Genomic DNA, 10,562 nt, shown 5'->3' with positions numbered 1-10,562 from the left:
GGAGAGTTTGTTTACATCTCTGAGTACCCTTTGCTACATCTGCCTCAGTTTTTATGAAAATGTTTCCTTGTTACTGAAGCAGAAAATCAGTCAGGGGACTGATTCTCTAGCTTCATGGGTAAATCATATTTCCAATTACAGCACAGCTATGTTTTGGACTTTTTTTTAGTTAATCAGGCTTTCAAAGTGGAAGAGTATCAAAAGGAGACAGAGCAAACAAATATAACAAAATATCATCTAGGTTGTTTCTTTCATGGACTGAATAACTTAAATTCCTATAGACAAAAATCTGAATTTAACTCAAATCTCCTGTTCTGGATGATTGGTGGGAAAGAGGGAATACACATTATCAGTCTGTAATGAATATGAACCTTTGCTTACCTTAAAAATGCATGAAAATAAAATGTTTCCTTTTATATTAAATAGGAAGGTAAAATTCATATCCTAAAGGAACAAATTTGGCCTTAGTGTTTTCAGTTTCCTATGATCCTTGTTGTTCATTGAAGTGTTAATGATTACGTGGAGTGCAATGAATTGGCTGTAGAGAAGAGATGAAAGGGAAACTTTACCGATTTAAATTGTTATTCTGTACAATTCCAAAAAATTTCCAGTGACAGTTAATGTTATTTCAGCTGCTAAGCCCTTTAGCTTTTTAAAATTTCTGTAATTTTTAAAAATTCTATTTAATATAATGTGTGATTTTTAAAATTTGATTCCAGAAAGGTTTGGAGGCTTCCTAAAGTCAGGACAAAATAATGGCATTCAATCTCACTCAGGACATATTTCTTGACATACAAAATGAGGTCCTGAATGCTTTCAAAACTTTGGAGAGAAAGTTCTTAACAAAAACACATTATTAACTACATAAAAATAAGAAAATTTTAAGACAGCGTGTTTATGTATGAAAGGAAGCCTAGAACTGTTAGGTTTTTGCTCACTTATTAACTTACAGTTCCTAAAATTTGTCTGCTTATACTTGCCTAAGAAATATTTTAAGTATTTTAAGAAATGCTTTCAATAAATTATTAAAGAACAATTTGAGATCATTCCACTTAATGTCTTTCTTGTTGGCACAGTCATATTTTTCTAAAGGGAAAAAAAAATCAACAGTCTGAAATTATGAAATGGTTGAGAACAAAGTTTTCTTTCACCAAAATTATAAAGAGGACTAAACATAGCCAATATCGGTGCATGCAACTTAATACAAAGCTTAGATCCTCAAAATCTTTTCTTCAGTTGCTGATTAAGTACAGTACAACTTATATTATCCAGAGACATAGAAAGCCTTATGTTGGGTTTGTCAAAAAAATTTAGGTAAGGGGTCAAGAACTTGCTAAAAATGTCATGAAGATGTTACTAGAAATAGTTTTTGTGAAAATGCCACACTGTCAGAGCAGACACCTATGATCACAATGGTTAATCAGATATTCTGTTTAGAATGAGCAAGTGCTGTTATTCTTTGTCTACCATATTGCTCAGGTATCAAAGAGGTTGCCAACATCAGGAGGCAAATGCTCAGTAAACAAAAGTGTTTACTTACAGTATGCATTTTATTTCTCAGTAACTCCCTGTATGTATACTTTCACTGTGAATTAAGAATGTCTGTGCATGAAGTGGTTGACTCTACTCTGAAAACAGAGAGAAATGTTTCACACCTAGTACACACCGAGTGTCTTTACAGAAAGGTAATTTCTGGCAATACACTGTAAATGGACACCCCTAGCCCTCTGTGCATGGATTTCCTAAAACAAAGAAGTTAATATATTCTGCTTTATTTCTGACATATAGACACAGTAAGTAAAGACTTTTAGAATTGTTCAGTATTTTTCACTCTATTCTCAAAATTTATTTTGACATAAAGTAATCTAACTTTCAGAGAAAGTTAGGTTCTTCAAGATAAGATTTGCAAAATCTGTTGGTCCTTCATTTGCAGATGAGAATCTAAGCAGGCTAGATGTCTAACTAGGAATAAGACATCATCATCTCTAAATATTAATTCACAGTGTAAATGCACCTCAAATACCTAATGTCATTCTGGAATCCCAGTTCAAAAGAGATATAGCAGAAACTGAAAACAGAGAGACCTCACAGATGATCAAAGGTATGGCAGTTTTCATGAGATATAAGATATAATATAAGATATAATCAGGACCACTAGCCTGGAAAAGAGACGAGTACAGGGCAGAGAGGGATATAATACAAGTTTTTAATATCCTGGATATTAAGGTCAACAGACAACAGCTGCCTGTACTAAGTAAAAGAATAGGAGGTATCAAAAAAAAACCCACCAAAAAGAAAAAGCAACTACTGAACACAATGTGTAGTTAAAAATATCACCTGGTAGTGCTACCTAGATTTTACAGACTCTCTTGGATGCTGTTTGACAGATGATATTAGGGGTAATTTTTTTTTAGAATCATAGAATCATAAAATGGGAAAGCCATTTTTGGGGTTCAGGGGTACCCAAGGCCAGAAACCCAGTGCCTACAGGGACATTATAAAGGAGTCTTGCCAGTCTTTTCACAGGAGTTTATAGCGGGAATACAAGAGACAATGAACATAAGCTGAAACAGGGGTGCTTCAGACTGTGTATATGGAAAGGCTTCTTTACAGCCAAGCAGTGGAGCAGGTTGCACTTTAGACAGGAGGTTGGACTAGAAATCTTCTGATGTCCTTTTCACTCTGAATCATCTTAGGAACCTATGATCTAACTTCAGCCTTCTAAAATTCAGGTGTATTTTTTATGCTGTTTGTTTGATACCAGATCAACAGAGAAAGACACCATCTTCTAGACGTTTCCTCTTAACTATTTAAGGCTTCATTCTTAAGATAGAATGGATTATCCTAATGGAGACATTTTTTCCATGTTTGAATTTGAGAAAGATTAATAACGTTCTCAGAACCTTTAGAAAAATAATCAAGAATTTATGGTATTTGGCAAAATAACACAATGTTAAGAGGAGAAAAAATGTGCAAACTTAACAAGAATCAGAAAACCAAGCAATTAAGCACACACAGCTCTCTTTAAGGCCATCTGCTTTTGGTTTGTTTAATTTTTTAGAAGATAAAAGCATTCTACTAGGGCACATGGATGAATATATAATTTTTCTTTAAGTTTGAGTGAAAGACTTTGAGAATTGGGGGGTAGTATGGAAACTTTTAAAGATTTTTTTGGAAAGGTTAAAAACATCATAGCTATTGAAGTAAAAGAGTTATCTGTAAACCTGACAGCTTTGATTGTGGGTTATTTGAGCCATTTGGAGCAGTACAAATTTTATCCACCACTGGTCACAGAAATCCTGTTCTGGGGATTTTTATCCATATATTCTTCCTGAGTTATACCTCATTTCTGAATGGCATGTTTGGGCAGCGCTGCCCTCCCATTGCCCTTGTATGGAGGTAATGAAAGAAACTGTAGTTCTGTATTTCTGCAATCTTCATCCCTGGGAGGCTCTTCTCTGCTATGGCCTTCTGCATTTAGCTCACTATTATCTTGAACATATTTTCCAAGATATGAAATAAGGATTCTAATTATTAAAAAATCTTTAGAAGAAAACAAGGATTTTAAAAGAAATCAAGCCCTCTGCTAATCAAGTCAATGTTCCAACAAACTACAGTCTCAGTCTGACAACTGCATGTCTCAAGAAAAGACAGCTATTAAGTCTCTATCCCGATGATGAAGAGGTACACTTTCAAGTCAGATAGAACTACTTCTAAAAGTGAATTAAAAAAAAGAATCACATCTAGTGTCCTTAAGAGCATATGATGCTGCTGTGCAATCCTGTCCTGAGCATCCCATGCCTTACAGAATATGTGGTTTCACAATCACCAGAAGCAATCCAAATGGAAGATTATAATGGAAAAAAAAAAACAAAAAAACCACGCTGTTGTGTGGATTCACATATGAAGAACACAGTTTAAAGTAATACATAGAAAAAGAAAAAAATCACAGGTGAAACATATTGGCCTGAAATGCAATAATAAAAGCAAGAAAGAAGGAAGAGACTCCTTAAATAGGAGCTAGACTTCTCTTCTGAAATTCCGGATACAAGCTATAATGCTCCTCCAAGGCTGACACTCTGTTATATAATGATATTAATGGATATATTATGTTTAATCAGTTCAATGATATTCTATGTATTTACAGTATAACTTGCTGGAGGCTGGATATAGTTTTTTTTAAAAAAAAGGCAGAGCATACATCTTTGACTAATCTCATTTCAAAGTCCTTAGTGAGACAGAATTTTTTTTTGTTATTTTTAAATTATGAAACAGTAAATATTCAGTGCAAATAAAAAGATACTAATTGATAGTAGGAAAGAATTTCATGACAGCGTACTCACAGGTTTGTCCATATTAATACCTAAGACAGTGGACTAAAATGTGAAACCTGTTTGTTCTATTTATTACAAAAAATTGTTCTCTTCAACCTGGCAGAAAACTCCTCCCCTCCCTGCCTTTCTCCTCCTCTCCTCTCTCCTTCCCTCCCTTTCCCATGTCCCCTCCCCCATCTTTTTTCCTGCTATACACTTTGAAATTAATCAGTTATTAACAGAAGGTACCCATTAACAGATGTATCTGAAGAATATAATAAGTCTTAGAGTTAAAGCTAAAAACGTAATTTTTGTTAATCAGTAAACAAAGAGAAATTTTAATGTTGTGATTAAAAGAGATTTTTTTTAAAAATTAGAAACATTTAAAATGTACTGAAACATATATATATTTTTATTATTATATTCCTATCCACATTTTTACCTAAACACATTATAGTACATATATATGCAATCGAAAACAATTAAAATGTTGCAATAAATGTGTAATGAAACATATACAAATGTTTATTTTGTCATATAGTATTTTGGCCTACTATAAATGTATATAGGTAATGACAAGGTTAAATTCTGTATGAAATTAATGTATTTAAATTATATAATGAGACTTACTGAACAAATGAAAATCCAAATTACTTGTGTTGACAATTATTCTGTTAAAATGCTATAAAAGTACATATTTTGTTGTTGCATTTTTTGAAAAAAAGGTTTCTGTAAAATATATTCACCCCGAGTTGTGTCTTTCTGTGTCTGCTTTTCAATTCAAAGAACAAAGGCTGGTGGCAAATAGCTCTTCTTCTAACTGGTAACCTGTCACAAGTGGGGTCCCCCAGGGATCAATAGTGGGCCCAGTGTTATTCAACATCTTTATCAGTGATCTGGAAAATGGCATCAAGTGTAGCCTGATGAAATTTGCTGATGACACCAAGTTGAGTGGGGAAGTAGAAACTCCAGAAGGGAGAGCTGCTCTGCAGGGAGATCTGGATAGGCTGGAAGAGTGGGCCAGCAAGAACCTTATGAAGTTCAACAAGGAGAAGTGTAAGGTCATGCACCTGGGATAACATAATCTGGGAGTGCAGCACAGACTGGGATGCACCTGGCTGGAGAGCAGCTCTGTGGAAAGGGACCTGGGGGTGCTGGTGGACGGAAAGCTCAACATGAGCGAACAGTGTGCTGCTGCAGCCAAGAGGATGCTGGGTTGCATCAAAAAGGGCATCACCAGCAGAGAGAAAGAAGTCATCATCCCACTCTACTCAGCGCTTGTCAGGCCACACCTGGAGTTCTGTGTACAGTTCTGGTCCCCTCTATACAAAAAGGATGTGGACAGGCTGGAAGGGGTCCAGAGAAGGGCCACCAAGATGATCAAAGGACTGGGAAGCCTGCCATATGAGGATAGGCTGGGAGAACTGGGTTTGTTCAGCCTTGAGAAAAGGAGGCTCAGAGGGGATCTCATCACCCTGTGCCAGTACTTAAGGGGTAGTTACAAAGAAGATGGAGACTCCCTTTTTACGTGGAGTCCCATGGAGAGGACAAGGGGGAATGGACACAAATTGCTCTTGGGGACATTCCAATTGGACACAAGAGGAAAATTCTTCACAGTGAGGACAGTCACCCACTGGAATAATCTCCCCAGGGAAGTGGTTGACTCAGCCATGTTGGACACTTTCAAGAGTCACCTGGACAGGATGCTGGGCCAACTTGTCTAGACTCTGTTTTTCCTAGAAAGATTGGACTAGATGATCGCTGAGGTCCCTTCCAACTTGTGATTCTGTGATTCTGTGATTCTGTGAACTCACAATAATTTTTTTCTACTATGTTATAGCTACTTCTAATTTAGTATTTGCCAATTTTCTTTTGCTTTCATTTATAGCCACAATCAACATTTTATACTATTTAGAAGACTTTTTGAGGGACTGAAGAACAATATTTTGCATGAAGTTAACATTTTACAAACTTCTTGGGAACATTTGTATGATATAAATTATAACTTTAAGTCAATCACAGAATACCATCTAAAAACATTGGTATGTCTTGTATCTAATGAAGAAGAATAAACTCCAGTTGAGGTGTGGATAGCCTGTTTGCTCTGTAGTCACAAGAGCTTCTGAATCAGCACAAATCAGGATATGGTCACAGGCAGCTGAAAGGACATCTCTGCAATTAGGTTACATTGTAATATAAAAGCTATTAAAGCTTTCTGTTTTGATTAACTGCAATTAACTTGTCTTCTGTACACTAGCCTTCAAAATTTCTGAACCTATCTAGTATCAGGTTTCCTTCACACTGTTGTCCTTGCATTACTTTTTAATGTGTTTTTGAGGTTTTCAAATTAGTTCTTTGTCTAAATTATAAATTTGCAGTTACAGATATTACATTATTTAGACATCAAGATTAGACTCATATATGGAACTTTATTAAAAAGTTGCATTTTTTCATTATGTCCTTCATTTTTTTTTTACTTCTGTTTTCAGTTGAGAACAGTGGAGCAAAAGCTATTAATTTTCATTGACTTATCTTAGGTAATGTAAATTTTGTCAGTATTCTCCTTGGTCCCTGGGTAATTATGGCAGTAGAAAAGACCATAGAAGAGGTAGTTAGAACATACCTTTTCTTTCAGAGTATCTGGTGTCACCTATTTTAAAACAGACTTAATGAGCTGATACAATTAGTAGACTTCTTTCTTGCCACCCTCAGGATATATATAATTACATATCTACCTCACAAAGTTAATGGGCGACCTGTAACATCACTGAAATTAGTTAGATCTGTTAGGTAAATACCTTGGAGTCTGCAGATCAAAAACATAAGTACTAAAGTCAATACCCACTTGAATGAGCTGTGCAATTCTGAAGATTATATGCAATGCCAATGAAAATAGAAGAAAAAGGAGAAAGGCATGGTGGGGACTTTCATGAGTAAAAAGGTTATTTGGGATGGCAGGCATGCAACCATGCTGTTAGTACTAAAGAGGCATTGAGATGCACTGCAAAACATCTGGTTCAAGAGTATTTTTCTTGAACTGATTCTCCAGCAATTATTAGCTACTTAAGACTGCTTGTGATACTGAAAACAGTCGGTCTTGCATCTAAACTCCCCTGAAAAGGCATATTCTAGACGCATGCTCATACCTCATCTATCTTATACCAATTTCAGTGGGGAATCGTACTGGCCCCAGCTAGAATAGGGTTAAATCTTTTAATAGCAGCTGCATAGTGCAGTGTTTTGGAAAGAGTATTGATAATGCACCAGAGTTTTGGGTGTTGCTGGGCAGTGACTGCACAGCCTCCAGGCCTTCTCTGTTTCTCTCTCTGCTCCCCATCCAGTGAGTAGGCAGGATAGGACCCAAATTGACCAAAGGAATATTCCATACCACATGTTGTCATACTCAGCAACAAAACCTCAAGGGAAGGAGGAGAAAACAGGTGTTTGTGGTTATGGTGTTTATCTTTCCAGGAAACATTTACATGTGCTGAGGCCCTGCTTTCCAGGAGGGGGCTAAATGTCTGCCTGCCGATGCAAAGAAGTGAATAAATGCTTTGCTTGCACACTCAGCTTTTGCTTCACCTATTAATCTGTCACTATCTTGATCCACAATTTTTCTCTCTTTCCATTTTTTCTCATCCCATGGGACAGGGGAGTGAGTGAGAGGCTGAGTGGGTGCTTGGCTGCTGGCTGGAGTCAATCCCTGACAAGGATAAACCATAACTTAAATTTTCAATGAATGTACCACATTCTTTTGGGGAATTTGATGCTGCTGTTGAAACTTGACCGCTGTGCAGCTAGGAAGGATGGTGTTTAAAAGCTACCAGCTGGACACTGTAGACTAGTATTTTCCTATTTTGTAAAATATTGACAGCTGGTTCACAAAAGAATGGATAAGGACCTACTCTAAGTGCATTCCAGTCTCCCTCACTCCAGTTTCAACCATCTGAACAATAAAAATATTAACAGAATGGTGCACAGCAAGTACTTTCATCCAGAATACACTTACCACCATAGAGATGGTGAGTCAGTTCTCAACTGCAGTGCAGTAACATGCAGTGCACCATTAGGAAATTCTGAACAGAAGGTGAGTTTAAATTGCAAGAGGAGACTTACCCTAGGAAAGGGAAATTTTATAGTGGAGTTTATTTACCAGAGTAAACCATCTTAACCACACATAAAGTTTAAGCAGTTCTGGTTTATATCTGGCTAGTGTCCTTTTATGACTGGTAGACTTTAAATGATGCTGAAGTTTCTGCTATTCTTTCTTGAAGACTGGGTCTGTGCAAACCCAGGAGTGAAGGAAGGTATCACCAGTATTATGTTTTATTTGGTAAATGCATACTACATGGTCCGTGGCCAGTGCTTGAGACTCCAGTCTACAGATGTCAGTCAACACACCTGTAAATCAAAGCACAGAATCAGTTCTCCAAGGCATAGCTTCTTTTGTACATATATGATTGTTTAAGGCTGAAATGTGATCTTCTTTGTCTTTGGCTTCATTTGAAGTTCAGGCCCTGGATCACTCTTTTCTGCTGTTTTAGTTCCTATGCACTTACTGCTACATGTCACCTCTGCCCTGGGAAGATTTATTCCATGCTGCTGCCCAGGTTATATCTTTTGCAGATCATTTAGTATATGACTTTCAGACTCTGTTATGACAACCTGACTCCATGTGTATACAGCATTATTAATTTAATTCTTAAATTCTTTCTTGAATACATATCAGAAGTGTTTATTATTTATGTTTTTCACATAGCATTCAAGGTGCTACATACTGAGTACATATCTCTGTTCTTTATTTCTATAGTATTGATTTATTATTATATATTTATTATTGTGTTTATACCTTATGTTATTATGACCCAAGTTTTTGCTTTGTAGTTGTAAATAGATTGTAAAATCTCATCTTCCACATGACAACCAAACTCAATGTCACGTGTATTATAGAAAAATAATTGTTCTACTTCATTCTTAGATGGCCTTTTAAAGAACAGGATGTAGTTCATAAGGGGCAAGTGCAAGGTATTTTTCTTAGACAGTAATGGTCAGTTGCATGAATATATGATGGGGAGCAACTGGTTAGGCAGCTGTTCTTCTGATATGGGTCTGGAGGGAATAGGTCAAAAGCTGAGCATGAGCTACCAATGCTATGCCCTGTGCAAAAGGTAAATATCATTCTGACATGTGTAAATATCAGTATAACTTTTATGAAATTAGAATAATCCTTCAAATCTTTTCAACAGCTTGGGTTATTGCAGTTAAGAAAGGTGTATACAAATTAGAGACTATACTGCAGATAGCTGTGAAACTATCAGGGGTCTAAAGACATGATGTGAGAGAAAAAACTGAAAGCACATTTTTTTCAGTAAATTGAACTTAGAACTGTTTTGTCTGGAGATGGCATAATAATAGTCTTCATATAATGAATAGAGCTAAAGATATAAATCACTGTACAAAAGATTCAGATAGAATTATTAACCTCTGTAATGCTGAGTGTTCAGAAGCACTGAATTACCTGGGCAGACTGTATTCTGAAGGTCTTTAAGGCCACGTTAGACAGCTGTCTCTTTGGACTGATCCTGCCTTGGGATGGAATGGACTTGATAACATTTTGGCATCATTCTTTTCTTCCATGACTTCAGTTTTATTAGTATAAATAGCTTCTTAAGATGTATCTTGAATATGTGAACTGCTGGGATATTTTCTAATACATTCTAACAGCAGAGCATAGACTTTTACCTTGAAAAAGGGAAAAACAGCTCTTGTGTTTGAAAGGTTAAACAGTTGGGACATTAGAATTTTCTGATTAGTTCATATTCCAATGAGTGTATATGTGTCTATATTATCATACAGATGGCTTCTTTTAATGGGACTTTCTTTGTTAAATATCCCCCATTCTTAGGCAGTGGGTAGCTATTGTTATATACAAAAATGGGTGTTGTCAGTATAATCTGCTACATACTTTGCAAGGTCCTACATCAATCAGGGTTTGTAAATGTAATCAGCATTAAAAATGTCCTAATTACAAAAAGTTTTCTGTCCTTTCTAACATTACTAATATATTTGGAAAATATTAAACAGAATGCTGGATTGTAAAACAAAACACAGTCTGTGTATACTCTTAAAGCAGCTATAACTTCTAGAAAGACACAACTGCTTTTCATCTGTTCCCCAATAAACATTTGGCTACCTAAGGGGTATTTTCCTGTCGCATTTCCTCTCTTGATCATTTCCTGCTCAGTTTCT

This window comes from Phalacrocorax aristotelis, chromosome 3, assembly GCF_949628215.1.
Source record: "Phalacrocorax aristotelis chromosome 3, bGulAri2.1, whole genome shotgun sequence".
Taxonomy (NCBI): domain Eukaryota; kingdom Metazoa; phylum Chordata; class Aves; order Suliformes; family Phalacrocoracidae; genus Phalacrocorax; species Phalacrocorax aristotelis.
This window is presented reverse-complemented; position numbering follows the sequence as displayed.